The sequence below is a fragment of the Gracilinanus agilis genome, chromosome 2, assembly GCF_016433145.1.
Source record: "Gracilinanus agilis isolate LMUSP501 chromosome 2, AgileGrace, whole genome shotgun sequence".
Taxonomy (NCBI): Eukaryota; Metazoa; Chordata; class Mammalia; order Didelphimorphia; family Didelphidae; genus Gracilinanus; species Gracilinanus agilis.
In genome coordinates this window covers 586,200,241-586,224,433 of record NC_058131.1, presented here as the reverse complement: position 1 = coordinate 586,224,433, position 24,193 = coordinate 586,200,241, and the positions used below count along the sequence as shown (strand labels likewise).

General features: G+C 33.5%; 1 protein-coding gene across 5 annotated transcripts in view; it reads left to right on the top strand.

The window, feature by feature from the left end:
- MEF2A (myocyte enhancer factor 2A) overlaps positions 1-24,193 on the top strand; it is a 197,750-nt gene that overhangs the window by 14,258 nt on the left and 159,299 nt on the right. For all 5 annotated transcript variants that reach the window (XM_044665418.1, XM_044665416.1, XM_044665415.1 and 2 more), the window contains exon 2: positions 23,508-23,628. The gene's annotated coding sequence lies outside the window, so the exon portion shown is untranslated. The remainder of the gene's footprint in view (positions 1-23,507; positions 23,629-24,193) is intronic.

Genomic DNA, 24,193 nt, shown 5'->3' with positions numbered 1-24,193 from the left:
CAGTGGCACTATATATATCCAGGACAGAGATTGGCCTTAGTGCTTTATTTTCCATATACTTAGTTTATATGAGCAATGTGAGAACTTTAGAATTACGTGGAAACTCTGAATTTCCAAAGTGATTTGTGATTTGTGATTATTGGACATTGTTTGGTTATGGTCTAGCCAGCAGAGATGAAGATTAGATTAACTTGCCAAATAAGCCAAAACAGGATTCTTAGCAATTTTTCTGTGTCATGGACAGCTTTGGCAGTTTCAAAAAGTTTATATAGGCCCCTTTTCAGAATAATGTTTTAAACTACATAGCATAAAATATACAAGGTTACAGAGGAAATCAATTATATTGAAATGCAGTTATCAAAATATTTTTTACAAGGTTCATGGTCTCCAGGTTAGCAGCCTGGCCCAGCACAGACCAGTAATAGTTATAGCCAAAGAGCAGTCCACTTTACCAGCAGAATGGCCAGCCAAATAGAAATGCCACACTATTAGTGAACTTTGTAAGGACAGTTCCTAAGAAAGAAAGGGCATTGAGCTCAACAGTTTTATAGTTATAAGTTGCTCTGGCAACATAATTTCCCTATATGTGTACTTCACTACCATGGTATTTAAATTTCTAACCACTCTCTTCCACAGACATTGCTTACATTAGTAGAATTCACTTTAGATTTATGAATGCAAAGTTGTGACTTTATCCTCTTTTTCCTTTGTTAATGTCTTTGTTGAGAATTAATTTAGTCAGATGATTGGTTTATTGAGAGAGACACTGATGGGGGCTCAGAAGCTATCGTAGTTCCAACCCGTTGGCATAGGTGGTAGACCAAGAGAAATAAGTCCAAAGAGAACATGAGGAAGAATGACCAACCAGCTTCATGGTTCCCCTCCCCCCCAGCTATTATGTTTATTCAGATATCAAAGGATACCAATAGTTGTATTAGCTAGCTAAGTGCCTAAATATATTAATTCCTTACTAGTGTGATTTACTATCCAGATATCTTTGTGTCTAGATTCATTAACATTAGTGAGAAGTTTCTTGACAAAAATCCCAGATGTTGTTAAACTAAAACTTTTGAATAGAGAAAAAAAATTGACTTTAAATTTCCTTTAGCTTTAACATTTTATCAATCTTAACATTATTGTAGTCTTTTGTCTCAGATGTTTTGTAAGGATTAAATTGGAAGTGATTAAGAGATCATAGCGAGGAATAATGCAAGGTACTATGAGAATATATATTTCAGGGGAGTGACTTTTGATAGTTCATTTCTCCAAGGCGTATCTAGTGTTTAGATATAATAGTTTCTGCTTTTGCATATGACAATGCAAATACATACACATATGTATATATATATGTATATATATGCAATATAAAGTGCTGATAAGGAAAAAAGGAATTAAGAGAATACATTTTATTGCCACTTATTGCTGAGGAGAAGACAAGATACTTGTGGATAATACCGTCTGTTGTTGCTGAGAGATGTAGAAGACTTGGGATAGGCTTGCTCCGTTTCGGAATAAGGTTATTGCCTTTTCATTAAAAGGGTTACCACATCATTATACTAAAAAGCTAAGCCTGAACTTGGAAATGATGGATACAGTTGCTGTCAAGGAGCAAGTCCGGCTGAGTAGTGGAAGAGCATAGGATTAAAGCATCAGAGAAACAGATCAGTGGATTGAATTGTATAGCTGAAATGTCATAGCAGTAGCAATGTTATTCATGTAGTAGCTACACTTATCAAAGAACTTTTATGGACAGCTCCTGGTAAAGAAACAGATACTTAGTTTGAGAGTTGTGAATTATCCTGGCCACATATATTTTCTACATTTGGGCCTCACTACTCTAGGACTAAAGTATGTACCCACTCCCTTCATGAACACTATGTATTGATGGGTTAAAGTGATCCACATTTATGGAGTGCTTTGTAAATATTATGTGTTCCTTTAGCACTTTCAGTACATATTTAGTGTTAATTGAATATTAGAGAATGGTTTATGAATGGTAAAACATTAGTGAAGCTTCAGGAGCTATGGATATTAGGAATAGAACCAACAAGGGTTAAAATCCTGAGAGTATTAATGTAGTAGCTGTTTCTCTGTTTAAGGAAACCTCAGCTTTGAATCATGGAGGGAGTTGGAGGAGAAATGACCCATAAAGATATGGGGAGTGGCCTTGGTGAGGGGCAGGGAGGAGGAGAAACATAGGAAAAGGAAAACATCAGTCACTACATAGTATACAAACAGCTAACCTGGTATAGCTGAAACTATCACAACTGCCTCAAGGTAGCACTTCCTCTCATATCTGGTGGAGATATCTCAAGATCATGCATCTAAGAGCCATAGAAGTGAGTATTAACTTCCCTCTCAGACCACTTTCTTATTTCCCTTGGAGAGCCTTGGCTGCCAGCATCCAGAGGAGTAACAACAGTCATGGATGTGACTGGCCAATTGCCAATTCCAGTGCTAAAGCTCTTCTTGCCTCCTCAGAAGCCACAACTCCTGAAAAACTAGAAAAGAAAGTTCTTGACACAAATATTTGGTACTCTCAAATGATTTATCATCAGAAACAGTTGTGGTTTTACCAATGGGAATGATACTAAAGAAGATGCATTATTGTCTATTTCACTAATGCAGCCTAAGGAGTATGGACCTTTAGATTAGACTTGCTGCTGAAATCTCCTTGAGACTGCCATACTTTTCTGTTTGTATCCCCAGTGCTTTGCACATATTATAGTAGATAAAACCCTGGGCCTGAAATCAGGCAGGCCTGAGTTCAAATACAGCTTTAGATGGTTACTTGCTGTATGATCTTGGGCAAGTCAGTGACCTCATTTTCATCGTCTGTAAAGTTCAAATAATAAAAGCACTTACCTCCTGGGTGGTTGTGAGCATCAAATGAGATATTTGCAAAGAGCTTAGCATAGTCCCTAGCACATTACAGATACATAAAAACTAGCTAATAATAATGATAAATGCTTTTTAATTCATTGATAGTAAACTTATGATTTTAGTTGTACTTAGGACATACAACTAAAGAACTGGGAACTGGCTGGAGTTAAAATGGCAATTCATATTTTAAAAGAAACTTAAAATATTTGGGCATACATACTTTCAGATTTTTAAAAATTTGTTTGAAAAATAAGACTTTAGCAAAGTACTATTTTCATCACAAAATATTCTTTGAAGATTTTTAGGAACTCAAAGCACAAAATTATTATAATTATCACAAGAGAACATATTCATAAGGAGAACGTAACTAAGATTTATGTAAGGTTTTAAATAAATTGTTAAATATTTAAATTTAAAATTTAAATAAATTAAATAAATTTAAATAAATTGTTAGTTGATATTTTTTGTGTATATGTAGATGTATTTATATATATACACACACACATTTCTCAAGTGGTATAAGTTTATTATTTTACATACATTATCTTGATTTGATCCTTACCAAACTTTTGTGAACTAGGTGCTACAGGTAATTTTATTGGTCTTGACTTGTGCTTTCATTAGTATAGGGAACTGACCCTCTGAGGCTAAATGGCTTCCCCATTTTTCACATAGCCAGTATAAATTATAAGTAGGAAGGTAGCCCACATAATATAACTCCAAGGTGGGCTATTTAATATACCACTCTGCCATTTACTGCTAGCCTCATTTTGCAGAGACAGGAACTGAGGCTAAATCAATATACCAAGTTGGCAGACAACCCTAATTCTGACTATTAAAAATGAAATGAATAATTTCTGTGCCTCAAGGTCATTGACATTATTTATATTTTTCTCATTATTTTGGAGGTTTTAGATAATATTCAGGTTACAAATGAAGGTTCTTGTTGCTTCTAATAGTTTAGTGAAAAGGTATCTTTAAATACTTAAAGCATTATCTGTTTGTATAACAATATTTTACATGGTTGAAATAAAATTTAAATTGTTTGAACGAATAAGCATTTTTAAACACTTAGAATGAACAAACTTGTGTGAAGCCCTGGGAATACACAAGTAGAAAATTAAGAGTCTTTGCTCTTAAGTTCCATTATGAACTGGTCAAAAGAGGGGGAAAATCCAAAAAGGGAGAAAACACAATTTATGAAATTGTTTTATAAAAAATATCAACCAGAATTAAAAGGCATGTTGACTTTAAGCAATAAAAGTCTTTTTAGAAATTATAAATTTAATAATAGTATATCTTTGGGATCCACATAGCTTTCTAAGTGTTCTACAGAAGCAGCACATACATCTTCCATTAGTATTCTGGTTATTGACTCATTGTTTTTTCATAGTTTCCATCTACTGTGTACAGATCTGTGCTAGATGTTATGGAAGACACAAAGTTGAGATTTTATGCCATCCCTGCTCTAAAGGAGTAGATCCAATAGATAATATACCAACAATAGTAGATAATATTACATAATTACATTAGAAAGCCACAAAACAAAGTATCATGAAAGGTTTCAGGGAAAAGGTTGTTACTTATCAAAGACATCAGGGATAACATCTAAAAAGAGGAAGCCCAAAGACAATAGCTTCTATTTTTCTGAGCAAAGTATGAGGTGAAGTTCTGTTTTGATGGTGGAGGGAGAGGATACAGTGGGAAATTTGAAGGAAAAAAGACCATTTAGAATAACCATAGTAGGTAATGAATGAAAACAAATTGAGGAATTTTGCCTTGCTATTGAGGGCCCAGTTAAGATTATGTAAAAATAAATTTGTGACTTCAGCTTCCTTTGAGTGTTATTACCATCTCTGCAGATGACTTCCAGATCCATATATCCAGCCTTAGTTTTATTCCCAGGTATTTCCTACTACCTGTTGCATATTTTGAATTTGATGTCCCATAGTCATCTTCAACTTAGTATGTCCCAAACAGATTTCATTATTTTTCCCGCCATCTCCCATTCATCTCTATTTCAAACTTCCCTTTTTCTGTCAAGGACACCTCATCTTTTGTTCTTTTAATTTCATAGGTTCATAAACTTAGAATTATTCTTAATTTCTTACTCTTCCATTACCACACATAGCCAAGCTTTGTTGACCATCTCTTGAGTTTGTCCCCTTTTCTTGATTCACACAGCCAACATTCTGAATTGGTTTTTCATTACCTCTCACCTGGACTGTTGAAAAATCCTTCTAATTGGCTTTACTAACTCAGATCTCTCCTTTTCAGTCCATCTTCCACATATCTAAAATAGTGATTTTTTTTAAAGCCCAAGTCAGACCATGTAAATTGACTTCATTTGTTCTCTGTTTCTGAAGTTAGAGCTTTTCCCTTTGGTATTTCAGGCTTAAAACTTAGGGTTAGGTAAAAACTTAGCCCTTAGCCTACCTTTCTAGCTTCTTTGTCATGTAGTCTTTGGTTTAGCTAAACACATCTTACTGTTTTTCTTATAGAAAATTTCATTTCTCACCTCTTTTCCCATTTACACTGTATGTTTTGTACCTGGGATGCATTCCTTCTTCTTTTCCATCTTCTACAATCTTTAGTTTTCTTGAAAGCTTAGCTCATGTACTATTTTTTCTGCTAGACTTTGTCTAATATCCTCAGTTACAGATGCTTTAACCATCAAATTATTTTGCATTTATTTTGTATATATTTACATATGTAAGGGAGTTATTTTATTTCCTCTAACATAAAGTAAATGCTTTGGTGTTCTCTCTGAACTCTATCATCAAGGGTCATAAAGGGAGTCTATTTAGAAAGAAGTTCTGGAAGTATATCTATTGATGTTGCTGATCTTAAGATGACCTGATGATCTTAAGAAAATAATGTAAAGAAAGAGAGGAAGAAAAATAAGAGTGGGAGAAAAGAAGGAAAATTAGGGAAAATTTTTTCACATAATAAGGATATACAAATAAGAGATCTCTGCAAATGAGGAGTGATGGGAAGCTGCTAATAATTGAACCTCTTATCTGGACTAAAGAGGAAAGCATATACATAAACAAGTGGGTACAAGAATGCATTTTAGTTAACAGAGAAATAAGAGGAAAACGGGAGAAAGGCAAAAGGGGGGAGTTAGAGGGAAGGTAGATTTAAGGCGGGATTAACTGAGCAAAACAAATTCTAAGAATCTATAAAAATATTCATAGCTCTTTTGAGATGGCAAAGAATAGGAATCTGAGGGTATACCCATAAATTGAGAAATGACTGTTAGAACGTACCAATGTGATGAAATATTGTGCTATAAGAAATGATAAAAGGGAATGGTTTGAGAGAAACCTAGAATACCTGCATGAAGTGATAGTGGACAGAATCGGAACAGTTTATACAATGACAACCGTATGGTAAAAAGAAACATAATTGAAAGAATTAGGAACTCTGACCAACAGTCTGTACAGAGGACTAATGATGTAAGATGTCATCTACCACCTGACAGAGTAAAAGACTTAAAGTGTAGAATTAGGAATGCTTCATGTGCTTCAGAGGACAGATTTCTGCTGACTGATTATGATTGAGAAGACTTGCAGTACTACCTTGACACACGAGTTTAATTCATTTCATGGCCAACTTGTGTGTCAAATCAAATTTCCCCATTTAAATTAATGGAAATGCAATCCATTCTGACCCCCCAAAACCACGCGAATGTTTTGTTTTATATGCTTTTAAATATGAAAATGTACTTTATAAACAAATAAATATGTTTATAGATAAGAAAGAATGTAAAGAAATAAACTTCTTATGAAATGTTATTTACCTTCAAGGTCAGGCGAAGATACTGGCAGAGAAGGTTTTCATTTCATGTCCTATTGCTTAACATAACTTTCTACATATGTTACATTTAAATGCAAAATTGACCTTACACATTATTTATGATATGTAATTTTATTGCTAGACTTAATTGCTATTTTTTTATTCTTTTTTTCTCTCTCTTTTTTTTATTAGACATTTATTAATATTCGTTTTTAATCTGTTTACATACTTTATGCCCCTACTTAATTGCTATTTTTTAACTTTACTTAATTATCATCATTTTCTTTGTTGAATTTTGGCTGTTATGCCACACTTTCCTCAATTTCACTTTTTCAACAAAAACCTTTCCATGGAAGTTTGTTTCTTCCTCCCTTACAGAACATTTTGATAATGTGTGAAACAAGTGTCATCACATAGCTCCAATGCCCAACCTGTTGCAACTTTTTCTGTGTGTGTCTTCAATAAAATGTTTAATTTTTTCCCAAATCCTCAACATTTCCTTAATCTCACTTGTACTGATGACCAAATCCACCTTGGGCTCCTCCTTACTAATTTTCTGCAAACTTCCTTGTGCTGTTGCTGCTGTTGCTGCTGTAACTCCTTCAATTCCTTTGTCATCAGGACCCATGGTTAAAAGTTAAGAAACTTGCCCAAAAAACTGATAATAAAGACAAAAATAAAGAAGAAAGCAAAATCAATTCAATACAGATGCTAGCATGGCCAGATAAACACTGAACTAAATGAGATAACCTCATTTAACTTATGAAAATGAACGTTTGGCAGGCTATCTAGGGGAGGGTGATGGAAGCTCATGATTCAAATATCTGCTGGTGACAAAGCAAAAAATCAGATTGTGACTGCTTGCATCTCTTAAATTGCTTGTGACTTAAGGTGTGTGTGTATCAAGGTACCACTGTAATAGAAAAGTAATGTTTGATCAAGACTTTGAATGACGAGCAGATTTTTCTCTGGAAGAAATATGAGTATATATTTGTTAGAAGGAATGCCTTAGCAAAGATGTGAAAATAGGAGAGCTCAAGGCATGATCAGAGGATGAATAAAACTATTAAGTGTATGTTCTTGTTTTTGAGAATATTGAGAATGAGGACTAGAAATAAAGATGGAATAAAATTATTAAGTGTGTGTTTTTGAGAATATTGAGAATGAGGACTAGAAATAAAAATGGAGGCTTTGAATGATTAGTTCAATAATTTTGACTCTCATTTTATAGACAGTAGGGAACTATTGAAAGTTTTTTAAAAAGGGTATAACATGACCCATGTGATGTTTTAGAGAAGACTACTCTGTCTACATGTATGTGGTGGATTAAAGTACCTAGAAAGAGATCCTGTTCATTTAATGATTCAGAAAAAAATATTTGAGTGCCTGAATATTTGTTGAAGAGATGATTAGTGTTCACTCTAATTTTTTAAAACTATGAACACATGAATAAATGAATATAAGAAAAAGCATTTTTTTATTTAGAATATTTTTCCATGGTTATGTGATTCATGATTTTTCCCACCCTTTTTCCCTCCCTTCTCCTAGCACTGACAAGCAATTCCACTGGGTTATATATGCATCGTCGTTCAAAACCTATTTCCATGTTATTCATATTTGCAGTAGAGTGATCTTTTAATGCCAAAACCCCAATCATATCCCCATCAAACTACATGATCAATTATATGTTTTTCTTCTGCATTTCTGTTCCCGCAGTTCTTTCTTTGGATGTGGATAGCATTCTTTCTCCTAAGTTCTTCTGGATTGTTTTGGGTCATTGCATTGCTACTAGTAGAAAAGTCTTATTACATTCGATTGTGCCAGTCTCTGTGTACAATGTTTTCCTGGTCCTACTCATTTCACTCTGCATCAATTCCTGGAGGTCTTTCCAGTTCACATGGAATTCCTCCAGCTCATCATTCCTTTGAGCACAATAGTATTCCATCACCACCAGATACCATAATTTGTTCAGCCATTCCCCAATCGAGGGACACACCCTCATTTTCCAATTTTTTTGCACCACAGAGCGTGGCTATAAATATTTTTGTATAAGTATTTTTCCTTATTATCTCTTTGGGGTACAAACACAGCAGTGGTATGGCTGGATCAAAAGGTAGACATTCTTTTAAAGCCCTTTGCACATAATTCCAAATTGACCTCCATAATGGTTGGATTAATTCACAGCTCCACCAGCAGTGTATTAGTGTCCCAGTTTTGTCACATCCCCTCCAACATTTATCATATTCCTTTGCTGCCATATTGGCCAGTCTGCTAGGTGTAAGGTGGTACCTCAGAGTTTCTTTAATTTGCATTTCTCTAATTAAGAGGAATTTAGAAATGCTTTTTTCAAAGTCTCACTATTTGCAAAGCTCTGTAAGTGCTGAGCAAGTACTGGCAGCTAGGGGGCAACAGTGAATAGAGCACTGGGCTTAGAATCAGTAGGACTTGAATTCAAAAGCTTACTCAGACACTTCCTAGCTCTGTGACTCTGGGCAAATCATTTTACCTTTATTCGTTTAAGTTTCCACCATTGCAAAATGGGGATAATCACAGCACCTACTTTGCAAGATTGTTGTGAAGATCTGGTGAGATATTTGTAAATAGTGCCTGGCACATAATAAGCACAATATAAATGGTTATTCCAGACCCTACTCCCCACCCCATAAAAATAAGAAAATCACTGCTCTTAAGCAGCTTAGATTCTAATTGTGGGAAAAGAAAGTTTCATTTGTAAGTTAGATGATGGCTACAAAGCCTGGAAGCTTGATCACTAGTGTGGAGTGCACTTGCTTTAGGGTCCTTTTGCGGTTCCGGGTCCTGTGCTATCTTTATTAGAGTCTGAAGCAAAATGATAATTTGAGGTTGTTTGACTTCACTGGCATATGTCATCTCTAATCTTTCTGGGAGAGTCATTTCTGCTAGGCTGGCTTGTTTGGTGAGCTGTCAGTGGTGATGGGGATTGTTTCTGCAATCCTGAGGACTCTTCCTTGTTCTCCCCTCTCCCTCTGATATTACCTGCATGCTCTATACCTGATCTGAGCCACACTAATCAAATAGAGGAAGTCAAGAATGTAAAGACCCTAGAGCTCTTGGAGAATCTGCCAACTTGTCTCTTACTGGTGCCATTGTTTTACTTATGCTTGAGGCTGCAAGGTTTTGTCAGGGAGGGGAGAACTTGAGGAGCATAGCAGTGCAGTGATGTAGAGTGTGCCACAAGAACAAGATTTTAGCTTCAATAGGAGTATTGCAAAGGCGGCAGCATCTCCCTAACTGTACAACTATAGTAGTAAGCCCATATGACCATTTCCTGTTTGACCTTTGTGTTGACCAGATCTGTTGAAAATTCTATCTAGCCTCAATAATTTTAATAGGTAGGAAAAAAGTGATGATGACTTTTGACAATGATATGTTTTTTATTTAAATTTTATTTTTATTGTGAACTTTAATTATGAAGCAACTGTGAAGGTTTAAATATACAAAGAACAAAAAAGATTTTATTTGAAACTATAAACTATTATGTATTTAGGATTCTTAAGCATATATTAATTCAACATTAATGACAAAATTGATGTTTGTAATCTGCTTCATAAACTTTAAAGTTCAAAACTAATATTAATACATGTTATATGGAATAATAAGTATAGTATAATACATGATCTTTAGGCTTAAATGGTAAGCAATCAATGTAAATTATTGGATTTAGTAGGCCTCATATAGCCAAACCAACTTTTTATGATTTTTTTCTATCCTTTAGTATCCATAATCGGTGGGTGACAATGTCATGTTTCTCATTGGCAATTTGTACTCTTAATTTTCATATATGCACATAATCATCATCTGTACATATTTTACTCTTATGTATTAAATGAAAACCCTAGATCCTGAACAAAGTAATCCATAGGCTCATATCACCTATTAAGGGTGGAGTTGGAGTTGGTAAGAGGTGGGGAGTGAAGCTATGGGAAAATTTTGGATATTTGAGAGTACACCTAAATAAATACATGGTCTTTTTTTTTTTTTTCATTAAAAAACAAAAGATCAAATTTAAATCAAGAAAAGCAAAACTAAGAAAGAGAACCTTTTGGAAGTGACAGAGGATACAATTCACCAAATAAGTCATGCTAATAATCCATTGAATATCTGTTTGGTCATGCTTATAAGCCCTTGAGCATTCTGGGTGTGATTGTGATCTATATTATCAGTTGATTTAATCATATAAGCATAAGTAAGTTCCCCTTTTCTTAGGCAACTTAGTGGCTCCTCTCTCCAGTTCCATTAATGGAACACCCAAGTCACTTGACCAACATAACAATTTAGAACTCAACTCAAGAGATTAAGATTAAGCCTCAGCCTTTTTGGTAGTGGGTATTTTAGGTATTGGCTACTCTCCCTGGATAAACTGAATAATTCTTAACTTTCTAAATTAATTTAATTTTTTCCATTTCTTAAAGACTGTTGATTTCTTCTTATAAAAACATTTTAAACAGTCTTTCACATGGCCTTTCAAAAACTGGAAGATAGCTGTCATCTCCCCAAGTATCCTTTTTTTTTTTTTTAAAGCTTAAGCATCCCTTGTTTCTTTGATATTTTTCATATGGCATAGCTTCATTGCTCTTCATGATCCTGATTGCCCTCCTTTGTTAATTCTCTAGCTTACTGTTTTCATTCTTAAACTGTGATGCCCAGAAATAAACACAGTGTTGAGATTAGTTCTAATGGGAGCTACAGTAGTACTATCAATTAATTTCTGAAATCTGTGCCTCTCGGTGTAGCCCAAGATCACATTAACTTCCTTCTCATTGTGCTTTAGACTAAATTGAGCACTGAAATAGTTACTGAAATGCCTAGACCTTTTATTTATTATTTTAAAAATATTTATGGTTATCTTTTGTTTGCTATGTCTTCTCATGTCTCTAGCTTGAATGCAAACTTTAAAAAAATAGTTTCCCCAAATTCATTTTCTTTTTTTTTTTAATTAATAGAATTTATTTCTAGGTATTAGCCATCTCTACCTCCCCACACCATAAAAAACATCATATGGCAAACAGATCCAAAATGTTGACCAAATCTGAATATTTAAAATATAGATAGCAATTCTTTGTGGTGGGAAAGAATTGGAAGTTGAGAGAATGTCCATTAATTGAGAAATTGCTGATCAAGTTTAGTATCTGATTGTGATGAAATACTGTTGTGCCATAAGAAATAAGCAGATTAATTTTTAAAAAAACTTCAAAAGAACTATATGGGATAAAGACTGAGAAGAGTGAACATTATGTACAGCTATAGATTTAATATTTGAAGAATAACTTGTGAATGTTCACCTCCACATAATGAACAAAAAGGGAAAAATGAAAGATATAATTTATATATATTCCTAGACCTTTTAAAGAACAACTGCTTTTAAACCATATTTCCTTTATCTGGAACCTGGAGAAGCTGATTTTTTTTTTTTGGTACTCAAAATATAAGACTGTTTATCTCTATTGTGTTCTCAGTATCTAAATACCTGGTTCATTTTTATAAAAGTTCAATTAGTGCTGAAAAGATCAGTCAGTCAAATAATCTCTCATTTCCTTTCATTGTTAAACCTTGATTTGATTAGGGTACATCACATTCTTTTTTATCCTCTCCCCACTTCCCTTTTATACACCCTTCCATTCTGCTGTTTAGTGGCAGAAAGACATTGATTAACCATAGGTACAGGGTTGTAAGGTTTAGTACTTGATGTTTCAGGACTGTTCTTCCAACTGTCAGTTCTGTTTTCCATTTTTAGCCTTGTCTCTTAGTGTACTTTAAGAGAGAAATCTCTTAATGATCTTTGTTATTATTTGTTGTTGTTAACTTCATAGTTATCTGTTTCCTTTTTTCCTGGAGTAATTTATTTCATTACTTCCTTTCCTTGGTTGGTTCAGTTGGTTTATTTTTCTTGTATTTCTATTGTTTGGTGTGTTTTCAAAACAAATAATATGCAGATATGTTTTTCTTTGTTGGGATGCTTCAAATTTTTTTTATTTGAATGTCTTTTTTTCACTGATGATTAGAATTAGTTTTGTAACAGTCATCACTTTAGTTTGCATCTTGAGCTCTTTTGCTTTTCATAATATATTATTCCAGTCCCTCCTGGAGTCTCTAGTGGCTACAGAATAATCTTGTATTGCCCAAATTTCCATTCCTTTATATTTACTGATCTTTCTCTTTGTCTCTTGCAGAATTTGTTGTTTGTCATTGCAATTGTGAAATTTAGCCACTATGTGTCCTTGGAGTTTGCAGCATAAAGTTCCTCCTTCCACTTCCCACCCCCCAGGTACTCTGTAATTTCTTTTGACTAGCACTTTGTTTTCTGTATTCAGAAGTTCTGAGAAGTTTTCTTAGATTTCTCATGTTAAGGTTTTTGGACTTGTGTTCTGGGAGACATTATAGGTGTCTCTATCACTCTGTACACATGTGTACACACACACACACACACATATAAGGATTATAGCCTTAAGGTGTTTATGCATCCGGTCTAAGAAACCAATGTTTTACTTTTATAGAGATTGTTTTCTATCAACATTATTGCCTTTCCTTTCCTATTTTTTTTTTCAGTTTGTATTTTACTTCTGTGTTTTTGCATTCTCAGTTAGTTCTTTCAATTGTTTCTTTGGTGAAGTTTCAGGTTTTTTCAATTCAGCCAATTGTTGTTATACAGACCATGAATTCTACTTTTACAATTCTTATTTTATGCTATTTGAGAACATCTTTTTATAGTTCCGTGCCCTCTTGGGAATCTAGAGGGTCCTCTGCTTTTACAGGTGTTGATTTATTTTCCTTTGTCTTGTAGTATTTTTAAATGTCTGGACTTCTCTAGGTGATCTAGAGATTGTATTCCCTCTTATTATTTATATCTTTTATGTTAATTTATATTTTTGTACTCAAGGCTTTTAAAATCTTTCATAATTTTAGTCTTTTTCCTGATAGTCCCCTATTCATCACTTTCTTTCTTCTATTTTGATGGTAATTTTCTAGGGACTAGAACTCAAAGCTATGCTGGGGAATTCACATTTCCTGACCATAGTCTTTGCATCAAATGACTTCTGGGGGACTAGAACTGACCATACCTGGACTCTAGTCTCTTTTCCTCTCTTTTTTTCCAGAACTGGTGGAATTGCTAGCATTTTGCCTCTTTTCTTCACTTCTTTCATTGAGGGCTATTTCAGCATAGTGTACTGCCACATTACAGTTCTGGTCAGAGCAAGCTTCTGGTTTTTGGCTCTCCCAGGCAGAGGGAGGGTAGAGGAGTCAGAATTGAATTCTATTAAAAGCACATAGGTCAGCTTGTGTAGCTTTCTTAAACAATGGTGACTCTAGGTATATTGGATTTTTCATGCTTAGTTCACCATGAAGCTGCTTCAGGGGAAGCAGGGATGAATACATGAGGAAATTTTTGCTACCTTTTAGAGAAAACTAACCCCTGTTGCAGAGGGGGAGAAGAAAACCCTGGTTAATATAGTTTCTATAGCACACTCCTATTTTCTATAATTTTTCAGATGTTACTATTGGTGATTTAGCATTTTCAAGTTTTCAGTATCAAAGAGTATATTTTATTTGAGCCAGGTGATTTGAGTATCTTTTACAAAAGACCTTTCTTAATCCTTTCAGCTGCTTGTGTCAAGGCCTTCTAGCCCCCTAGCTTTTATATATTTTGTGTTTATTTAGACATGTATATGTCTTGTACAGTGTAGTATAAGCTCTTGAAGTTAGAGCTTTCTCCACTTTTCTATGTTTTCGCATCATCTAGCACAGTGCCTGGCACATAATAGGCTCTTAATAAATGCCTGTCATTTGATGATTTAATTTTATTCTGAAATACTTTTCAGAAATTCTAAGTGCTGAAAGGAGAAATTATTCCTCTTAGTTTTAGTTTTATTGAATTATGATCATAGGTTTATTAAATGATCATAGATTTATTTATTATATTTGCATTATATAATAAATATTATTTACGATAATTAGATTTATTAAAATAATATAATTTATTATTATAAATTTAGATCTGGAAGAGAATGTTTTAATAAAAGGGAAATAAAGATCTAGGATTAATAAATGTAGCTGTTCAAGGTTAGGATTGAGAACAGACCAGTTTTCTGGTATTTTTATGTTAGATATTGGAGTGAAATGAGGTGCTCAACAATCATTCAGCAGTTAACAAAGAGAGATTTACTGAGCCATAAAAGGAGAAGGATTTTCAGTAAGCATATACATCCACCATAAATTGATTCAGCTGAGTGAAACTCCTCTGAGTTGTCCATGGTAGTCTGATAGCAAAGCATCCAAGAGCACCTGGAGTTCTCCTTGCTTTTTTACGCTGAAGTAATTAGAAAGCTCCTGTATACTCTATATCTTTTAGTTGATTGTGTGACATTGTTTACTGTAAAATATCACTTATGAAACTATACTTATGCCACAGAAATACTATCAATAAGTATGTCCTTTTAGTCTATTTTCACCAAAAAATTTTATAGTCGAAAAGGTAGGAGTAGAGACTATAATTGCTGATGTTCTCTTGGTTGTCCATTTCAGTATTATTAGGCTCCCAAGTTTTTTTGTTTTTGTTTTGAAAATTTCACTGCATTATTTTTTTCACATTCAGAGACTTTATTAGTCAAGCCCTCAATGTCTTCATATTTGCATAGTTTCTATCATGGGTATCAACTTTTATGTATAGTTGATTTAACCTAGATTTTTTTCTGTCTTTGTTCTCTTTAATATCATTTCTACTTTTGTAGTAAGCATATTTGGGACTCTTTCTATGTGGTGACTACACTGTTCTTGCAAGTGATGTTTGTTTAAAATTTTTTTTTCCATTATTTTGTTGGTCTTACCATTTTAGTTCTTCAGTGCTCTTGGGATAACTTTGCTTAGTTGGATCTCTCATCACAAGCTTCTTATAAATTGTTTTTAATCCTTATTTCTATTTTATGCTGATACTGTTCATAATTTTCTAGCATCGTTATTCATAAGTCTTTTGCAAATGGGTTTATATACTAAACTGATATTACTCTTGGCTGCCATTTCTTTTCTCTTGGGACATAGGTCAGTTATTTGTTACTATAGGTATGTTTTTTTGAGGACTTTTAGCCTTTGCTCTAGTGGTTGATTTATATCATTTAAACCAGTGATTGCCAAAGTGGGTGCTACCACCCCTGGTGGGTGCTGCAGCGATCCAGGGGAGCAGTGATGGCCATAGGTGCATTCATCTTTCCTATTAATTGCTTTTAACATTAAAAAAAATTAATTTCCAGGGGGCTAAGTAATATTTTTTCTGGAAAAGGGGGCAGTAGGCCAAAAAAGTTTGGGAACTACATTTAAACTTATGTATGAATTTAATGTAGTTGGTGTTTGGCTTTTCTCCTCCATCCATGTTCTAGTTTTCTTTATCAATAAGTTGTTTAAACAAGTTAGAATTGAGGGTTTTTTTTAAGTTGTATGCCTTATCTTTTCCTCATTTTTATTCTGTTGGCTTCGAACTAATCTTGAACTGTCCTAGAAATATGATGGTCATGATATTCATGACTCTACCATTAGTAACAAGTAATTCCTGTTAAAATGTAATCTTTTTTATTTTTTGTGATCTCGTAGATGCTATACATGTACACTGCCTTACTTGTGTCCAATACCAGTGGACTTTTTTTTTTTTACTTTGCCATCTGCTTACAGAAGATCTGGGCAGTTTTCTTTTATGATTTCTTGAATATATATCTAGGCTTTTTTTTTTTTGGTCATGGATTTCTTAAAAACATGGTGAAAACTGAACTCATCTTTTCTCCCAAGACCTCCCTTCCTTACAACTTCTCTATTGTCAAGGGTATCACTTTATTACCCAGTTACCCAGACTCATAACACTCCTCACTCTTATCACACATTCCCTCCTTCATATATAATGTTTCTGAGTCTTTGAATTCAACCTTCACAACATATATTATGACCATTTCTCTCTTTTAGCAATGCCACTACACTAGTATAAGGCCATCATCATCAGCTCATGCATAGATATTTTTGTAAGAGCATGCTGGTTGGTCTCCCTAACTCTCTGGTCTATCTTTCCCCATTCTTGCTACTAAGTTATCAAAGCAATCTTAAAATACATATCTGACCTTGTATCTTCCCATTTCAATTAATTCCTGTGGCTCTCAATCATCTCTAGGATTAAATATAAAATCCTCTTTTTGGCTTTTAAATCCCTTCAAAGTGTGACTCTTTCCTGTATTTCTGTATTCTTATTCCCCTCCATGTACTTTATGATCTAGTGACACTGCCCTACTTGCTATTCCTTCTACAAGGCACTCTATCTTTAAAGTACGGGCATTCTCACTCTCTGCCCCTATGCCTGGAATTCTTTCTCCTTATCTCTCCACTCTGTGGTTTCCTTTGAGTAGCAGCTAAAATTCTAATATCTACAAGTAACCATATCTGATTTCCCTTAATGCTAGTGCCTTCCCCCCAAGATTACCTCCAATTTATTCTTTATGTTTCTTTGTACATTTCCTTTATGTATGCCTATATGTAGGCATGTATTTTATTTATACATAGACTTTTGCATGTTGTTTTCCCATTAGAATGTGAACTCCTTAAAAGCAAGGACTTTCTGCCCCTCTCCGCTAGCCCCTTTATTTGTATTCCTAGTGCTTTAGTGTCTGGTACATAGTAGGTGATGTTTTCTGACTTGTCTTCAGGTAGTTCAATGATTCTTAAATTATCTTTTCTTGTTCTTTTTTCCAGGTTAGCTTTATTTATTTATTTATTTATTTCTGTATGAGTTATCTTATACTTTAGTTTTTCAGTTAGATAGGATAGACTGCTGGGCCTGCAGACAGAAGGACTGTGTGGCCTTCACTATGTGAGGTACTGAGGATACAAATACAGTAAATTAAATAATTCTTCCTGGCAAGTAGTATTTGTTCCTTACACTTCTTCTTCCATTCAAATCCAGTCACTTCCCATTCTGGACCTGTGCTTGGTCTGTTCCCTATGCATAGAAGGTTTTCTAAATCTCTATAAGATTGAAGTTTTAACTCAAATTATCACTTTGTCTTTCCCTTATTTAGCATTCACCTATCCTCAAGTTAGGAATGATTTAGCTAATCTTATTTTATACTATATTCTTAGCTATTTATAATTCTAATGTTAATCATGTTTATTAGGGTATATAACTTTTCTCTCCTTTATTGGAATTTTTTAATGCTTAGAACATTGTTAAAATTTCTTATCTTTTCATCTCCATCACTTTTTGGTTCTTGTCTTGCACATGACAGGTATTTCATGGGTGATTGATCAGTACTACGGAGAGCCTTTAAAAAATAGCAGGCAATTTTACTTGAGTTTTCAAAATGTAGATGTCAGATCATTGTCATATTTTATCTTTGTATTCCTAGACCCATTATATTGTAAACTCTTTGAGGGCATGAATTGTCTTTTGCCTTTTTCATATTCCTAGCACTTAGCACAATGTATGGCATATATTAAGTGCTTAATAAGTTTTATTGACTGATTGATGATATCTAGTACAATCTCCTGCACATAGTAGACACCTATTAAATATTTGAATTGATTGAATATAAGATGTTTGCTGTAACCAATAATAAGAGCCCTTTGGATTCAACTTATCATTTAACAGAGTAAGAAAATTGAATCTTACTTAGCAAGGTAAAGTGATTTTCTCAGATTATATTGATAGTTAAATAACAGAACTAAGATTTGAACTCAAGTCCCATACTTCAGATCCTGTACCTACTGTCAGTCTTCTGAGTTGTCTTTATAAAATGTATTTTAGTCCATTGTGCTGAAAGGGAACAGTACATAATGCAAAGAGCATTGGGCTGAAATTAAAAAGACCTGGGTTTTAGTTTCATATTTTACATTTATTTTACCTGTGACTTCAGAGAAATTGCTTCTTTTGGGGGGCTCACTTTCCTTATGTGTAAAACAAAGGTTTTCACTAGATCTTTACAGTTCCTTGAAAGCTCTGACATGTAATAATTTTTTGGAGTTTTTAAAGGTTTGATATCATTTAAAGTAGTTTCCTGATCCAGAACATGATAGTGGAAAAAGGTTTTCTTAGATGAATTATGGCTCCATAAGAAATTCATAGAACAAATATGTTCTTTTCTACCACACTCAGCATTGATTATTATAGTCATTTTATGTATTCTTCTACCAATACTTTTTTATCTTATTTGTATGTCATGTTTGGATCTTGTATTATTTAGATATTAGATTAAATTTAATTCTATCTAGTGAAGTTTTGAGTTCCACCAAAGTTCAGAGAGTTACTCACTGGCAAATTTCAGAGAAGATGTGTGTGTGTGTGTGTGTGTGTGTGTGTGTGTGTGTGTGTGTGTGTGTGTGTGTGTGTGAAGAATATGGCCAAGAGACTTTGGCTGAGTCATATGTTGGACTTAGAGTTAGGGGAGGCTATTGGCAGTTAGATAACCTCACTTGAAAATTTGAAAGTAGAGAATATTCATGACATGTTAATATCTTCTAATTTTCCTTCTACTACAGAACAGAATAGAATAAGAACAATAACCCTTCTAAGATTACATAATCAGCACGTGTTCAAGACCGAACTTGAACTTGGGTCTTCCTGACTCTGAAGCTAGATCTCTATCTATTGTACCACACTGCCTTTTATTACTCATTAGATCTTCTAATGGAGGGTGTACAGGAGACTTATATGTGGTATTTACATCTTTTAGCTTTTTTGTGTGCTTGAAATTTTTGTAATATGATTTGGGAAGAAATTTTGTGTCTTGGTTAAATTTGTTGCCTTTAGAACAATTACCCATGAGGTTCTGATAACTCATTAATTATCATGGAATATTGAAATTTTCTGTTAGTGACTTTCTAGGATTAGAAGAAAATATTGTTAAAAGTATATTTTATATTAATGACACTGACCTTTCTTCCAGTGTATATTGAACATTGGTTAAGTAATGATAAAATAATTTCATCATAATAAAAAAGATTTTTCAAGTATCCACATTCTGTCTTATATCAGATGTTAATAGATGTGGCTTCAGTTGTTTAACTATAAAACAAGAAGTTTGAGCTGCATAGACTATATAAGGTCCCTTCCAGTTCTTTGACTTTGAGTATAAATATTTTGAAACCGTGTTTTCAACATAAATGTAAACAAAAAATGACTTCCTGTCATTTCTTTATCCCTATTTCTAAGCCATAATGTCCACATGCTGACCATTATCTTCATTTTGCCCTCCTTGAAACCTGGGCCTTAGAATCTGCCTTGGAACCTTGGGCTCTAATAGGTGAGCTATCACCTTATCTTTCAGTCTGTAACCAACCCTCTTCCACATTTCCAGCCCATTTCCAAACTATGCAGCTTTTATGGCCAGGCATGCATTCCTGTACCTACCTTCCCCTCACTCATTGTATTCCTTCTGCTTTATATGATGTTTTTCTCCCCTTTTTGGAATGTGAACTTTCTATTTGTATCCCCAGGGCTCAGTAAGTTTTATTTGTTTCATATCTCATCAGGGCTCAACAACCTTAAAAAATGGCCCTTGATATATTTGAAACATTTATTTTTAAAATTTCATCAAGAAGTATCTTTTGTGTAGCATATTCACTCATTTTCTTTAGCTTTAATTATGCTACCTTGCCATAGATAGTAGTCAAGAAGCTCAGAAACAGCAAAGAAACTTGCACAGACAATCAAACAGAATACTTTTGAGAGGAGTAGAGTGGTTATTGTTTGACTTCAGATCCTTTGAATGTGGTTGACTTTCACCAACTAAAGAGTTTTAATCTGTATTAGCTTATTGCTATATGACAATTATTATCCCTTTGTCTGAATAGCTGGGAATCAGTTTTATATTACTGCCCTTTAATGACTCTCCACTAGATATTTTTCTGCTTTGGACTTTTATTTTTGGTCTGGACCTGTGATTTTGTTGTTCTAGGCACTTCCATTGAAGAAGTTCTCTGTATCAAGTGATTTTCACCTTATATCTTACACCTTATATCTTTCACCTTAATCTTACACTGAGAAGGGAGAAATGAAACCCAGGTCTTCCTGGCTCTCAATTTAGTTCATATGCTATTCCACACTGCCTCTTGTTACTTTATTTATCTGGATTTAGTTCTTCAAAGGACATGAAATTAGTTGATAAGTATATAATATCCCCATGGAATTATAAAAATTCACCAATTTGTTTGCTTCTTAAAATAGAAGGCATAAACATACCAGTCATAAAAAACAAAAACATTTATGGGGCTAAGCTATGAATATGTAAATGGAGAACTATGGATTTTCAGTTGTTTGGTTTTGTTTTTTATGATCTACCACATATATTGATAAAAACTTGAGAACTTATTATGGTAGACAAGAAGTTAATCTTCAAATTGATTTTTTAAAAAGTTATACAATTGGAGTAGGATTCATTGCCCATGAAAATTAATTTTTTTATCACTGATCTTTAAAATAAATGAAAATTAAATTAAATGTAACTTTTCTACATTTTTAGCAAAGTAAATTAACTCACTAAGCAGTTTTTGACAGTGAAAGATTAAAACCTATTATTAATCTTGCAGAGAGGTCTTAAATTTCTTTTTGACTTATAGAATTCAAATTTTTAAATGTTAATTTAAGATATAACTAGCCCATGTGCCTTGTTATTGCTAAAATGTTTGAGAATTTAACAGTAGAACTAATGGAAAGCTCTCAATTGTAGCAAATAGGCTCAATTGGGAAAAAAAAATTTGTGAATAGAATTATCACAACAAATTTGCCCAGTAGACTAACTGAGTTAAAAATAAATGAATTATTATTCTTTATTTGGGATCTTTCCCAAATTAGGAACTACGTAGGTAAGAGTTAATATGTAATCTCTATATCTTTGACTATATTACAAAGTAATGTATCATTTTTCATAATTTGCTTGATGCTGGCCCAGTTCTCTCCATTAGTATGAATAATAAAGAGATTCCTTTTTTAAATTAAAATGTTCAATTAATGAATTAATTCATGGAATTATGAAATGGGGCAGACATATCTGCTACTTGCTGGGACAGACCATGATGGCAGTAAGGAGTAATGTTTCAATTACATTTTAATAACACTCAAAGGGTGCAGGGGTAAACAGCACAGAAAGTACAGAGACATGCAATAGAAAGGTGGGTGTACAGAGGCAGATAGCATGGAGATGAGAGAAGGTGGTAAAGATAGTCACCAAGTGGGAAAGAGAATGGGGAGAGGGAGCTATAGAGAGTATCACTCCCATGATCTTGGAATCATTTGGCAGATTGGACTAAGTAAAATAGGAAGAGAGCTTGGGAGCCAGGAATTTGGGGTCTCGTTTTTATAAAGCTTTGGTGGGGACAAATTGTTATCTTTGCCACAGTGGGGTTGGTTTGTTAACATATCCATATCATTTCAAAGTTGTCAACATTTGCTGTTCTGCTGATCTTACCAAAAGGTCCTGACAGCAAGTTCTGGGTAACTTCCTCTGACTCAGCACATAGTTTCAGGATGTGATTTTTGGTTATTGCATGATTAAGTTTGCAAATTATGTTCCTTTAATCTTTTAGACATTCTATATGTATCTTTTAAGTTCTTCTTTAGAATCTTACTTTTGGCTATTGTTATTTTATACTGTCTATTTATAAACTTACTTTGTTAACTAGAAGTTGGAGGAAGGTGGTCAGAGGGACTAGGAAAAATACAATTTTAACACAACTAAAATTTACTTTTTCTACCTCCCTGCCCTATTCCCCACCCCCCCCCAATTGAAAAATAAAATGTCCTTTTAACAAATAATTGTAGTTAAGTGAAACAGATTCCCATTTGGCCATATATGTGTATGCATGTATGTCTCAGTCTGCTTTTGAGTCTATCATTTTTCAGTAAGTGGGTGTTATGTTTCATGATAAATTCTAAGGAATTGTGATTGGTCATGTGTTGATTAGAGTTCTTAACTCTTTTCAAAGTCTTTCAAACAAGTGTGTTTATAATATTGCTCTTACATAATTTGTCTTTCTGCTTTTGCTCATTGTTCTGCATCAGTTCTTCATACAAGTCTTTCCAGATTTCCCTTCATTTCTTACAGTGTAATAGTATTCTATAACATTCACATACTAGAACTTCCTCAGCCATTCCTTCAATCAATTTATGGATATCCCTTCAGTTTCTAGTTCTTTACCACCACAGAAAGAGCTACTACAAATATTTTGCACGAGTCCTTTTCCTCCATTTGAAGATACCAAGTAGCAGTATTACTTAGTTGAAGGCAGCATAGTAATTTTGTAGGTGTAGTTTTAAGTTGCATTCCAAAATGGCTGGACCATAAGAGAGAGCTGCCAGTTTTAGGAATTTTCCTCTTGGGTTTTATACTTTGTCACAATCTTGATTGCTTTATAGTTTTCTACTTCAATAAAAAATAGAGCAGCTTTAAATAAAAAAAAAACAAACAAACAAGAAATGCAATAGTAAAAATTTTAAAATGTGGATTATTAAAAAGAAAGAATTTACAAAGAACTTTAACTGACAGTAGAATTCCAGTGGACAATTGTATTCAGCTGAAATATTAATTTAATTAATGCCAAACCTTGAAGTTCAGGAAATGCTTAATTTCTCATTTACAAAATATAGTAAACTTTTCCTGAAGTTTTCCCATAACACTTTAAGTGTTATTCATATTCACAATATAGCGTTGGCTCAAATTTTTGTTTTTAATAAGTAATTTAAACAAGCCTTATTTTTGAAGTACAAAAGTTGCCTGTCTTGTAAAAAAAAGACAAATATTAACACTTAATTCTTCCCTTTTTTTAAGGTGTTACATTTTAAGAAAGAGTGATCCACAAGAACTTCCTGCAGGGAATGAACTGAATATACTAATTGATTACCTCTTTGCTGAGTTTTGTTTATGCAAGAGATTCAACATACCAGTTCCGGTAAGAATTTTTCTCAACTACATACTATGGAACAAAACAGCAATAAAGTATTATAATGTTGAAGTTCACTTTAAGAAAAAGAATGACCAAATCATTTAATTCCAGGGGACCCATTGTGAAAGAGGTGGTTAGTTTTAGGTTGAGACTTTCATTTTTCTATAGGATTCATATCTTTTATTCCCATTAGAATGGATAAACCAGTTTGCTGTTAGAACTCCTTAAAATTATTGTTGTTTACATTTGTTAAAAATTATCTCACAAAACATCAGTTAAAAATAAAACTTAAAATTTATTTCCTAGTTTTTACTGAAACATTAAGCATTCTGGAATTAAAGGGGAATCTAAAGAAATTAATTTTTTCCTATTCCAATCATAACTGAAGACATTATCTTTGTATGCATGGGAGAAATGGATGATTTTAGTTATATTCCTAATTTCCAGAGTTTGTAACCTTACTTTACCATTTCTTATTTCTTTTTTAAGATGTTCCTTTTCCTTCTCTTTTATGGATTAATATGTTAGCATTTGGCATAACTGTCCCAGATTCATTTCTGTTTTATATTCT